The 1,905-nt window shown below is 48.2% G+C and overlaps 1 long non-coding RNA gene across 1 annotated transcript in view; it reads right to left on the bottom strand.

Moving 5' to 3' along the window:
* The window catches only part of LOC121042454 (uncharacterized), a 31,777-nt gene extending 30,505 nt beyond the window's left edge, over positions 1 to 1,272 (bottom strand). The window contains exon 1 of the long non-coding RNA XR_005796215.1: positions 1,146 to 1,272. This is a non-coding gene — a long non-coding RNA (uncharacterized LOC121042454). The remainder of the gene's footprint in view (positions 1 to 1,145) is intronic.
* Between the last annotated feature and the right edge of the window lie 633 nt (positions 1,273 to 1,905).

The raw sequence follows: 1,905 nt of genomic DNA, 5'->3' as shown, positions 1-1,905 counted from the left end.
TCGAACTCACGGACCGCGAGATCGTGACCTGGTTGAAGTCGGACGCTCAACCGACTGCGCCACCCAGGCGCCCCCTATTCTGTCCCTTTCTAAAGACGCGACGGATTCAGCCACGGTAAGGCAGTTAGTGAACCGTTTACCTGCTCCTGTTGGAGTTTATGGTGACGCAGCCACATTCTGTTATCGAGCACTTTTCGGACAAATGCTATGGACTTGTAAGCTGGCCATTTATTAGCTTTGTAATCTTGGATACTTTAATCTCTCTGTGCCTCAGTTTCCCCATGTGTAAAATGATGATAGCCCTACCTTTCTCACAGAGGGGCCGTGTGAATTAAATGAAAATAAAACACCCCAAGCGTCTCCTACAGGGCCTGACGCAGAAGGGTTTGGCTGTGGCAGTTGTGAGCATTCAGAGCAACAGGGGACCGTGAATAACAGGTTATCCGAGGAGCCTGTCTGATGGCGGAGGCCGGTTTCACTCCAGAGGTGAGTGTGTTCATAAAAGGGCCCTTAGCCCAGTTTGTCCTTCAGGGCAAAGGACCTTTTCAGGGTTTAATCAAAGACATCGAGAAAAGGTGGAAGGGTGTGAACCTTGGTAAAACAGCGAGTATTTTCAAGGAATCCCAAAGTGCCACTTTCACTTAGGAAATCACATGTACATCTTGGTGACACGGAGTGGAAAGATCATCATCACCGTGGCGTCACCAGGGAGATGGGCGGCCGTGTGCCCTAGGGCCCAACCAAGAAAGACAACCAAGGTACAAAGTAGGGCCATCATGTCACCCGCTGCTTTTTTGGAGAACTGTGCCCCCTATCCCCCAGAAAAACTGATCATCTGAGCCCAGGGAGGGCTCGATTCTGGCCCTCCACAGTAAGGGAAAATGGAAGTCAATCCAAACTTCCCAACAAAGTCAACGTTAACTTTGGAATTAGAAGCAAATGAGCTGCTCATCAAGACGGACCATACTGCTGGCACCGGAGTTAATCAATTCAATTCACTGACTAGACAGACTTAGCGCTAAGCCAAACACAAGACAAGAGAACAGACTGGAAAGAAAAACTGCTTCGAGATTCAGGTAACCCAGGTTCTAGTCCTGTTTCTAACATTTACCAACTGCATGACGTCAGTCGATTCTCTTACTTACCAACTCTGCTGGGAAATGGTCACGTGAGCCCAAACCTTATGACCATTACCGTTTGCATCGATGGGATTTTATCATTTTAAAAATCCTCGGGGCGCCTGGGTGGCTCAGTCGGTTAAGCGTCCGACTTCGGCTCAGGTCACGGTCTCACGGTTCTTGAGTTCAAGCCCCACGTCGAGCTCCGTGCAGACAGCTCAGAGCCTGGAGCCTGCTTCGGATTCTGTGTCTTCCTCTCTCTCTGCCCTTCCCCTGCTCTCACTCTGTCTCTCTATCTCAAAAATAAATAAATGTTAAAAAAATTTTTTTTCAAAAATCCTCAAGCTGTCAATGTTATTTTTGTCCCTAACTGGAATCGACCTCTGAATTTGGAAGGGTATGATTCCAGCTCTTAGCTCCCTTCTGTCTGAAATGTAGGAGGTGCACTAGCCCAGCAGTGCTTGATTGAATCTCCTGAAAATACCAACTTCTCAAGCCAAATGTTATTCGGGACACCTTGAATCTGGCACTTCTGGGGCTGGGGACTTGGCATGTGTTTCTTGAAAACTCTGCAAGTGGTTCTGATACATGTTAAGAACCAAAAACAGGATGAACTCTGGAGGCCATCCAGTCCCATCATCCTGTGCGTCTATCCCTCCTTGCCCATAAAATTTCTCAACGGCTCACTTCGCTTCTTCCAAGAACACTGTGGGAGCCATTTCCTTTCATCCACAACACAACGCCCTGAGCGGTCCCTACTTATCATGCAAGGAAAGCGACAAAGAAC

Source organism: Herpailurus yagouaroundi, unplaced genomic scaffold (assembly GCF_014898765.1).
Source record: "Herpailurus yagouaroundi ecotype Mexico unplaced genomic scaffold, PumYag 185, whole genome shotgun sequence".
In the NCBI taxonomy this organism is placed as follows: Eukaryota; Metazoa; Chordata; class Mammalia; order Carnivora; family Felidae; genus Herpailurus; species Herpailurus yagouaroundi.
The sequence above is the reverse complement of the archived record's forward strand: the minus strand, read 5'-3'. Positions and strand labels throughout refer to the sequence as shown.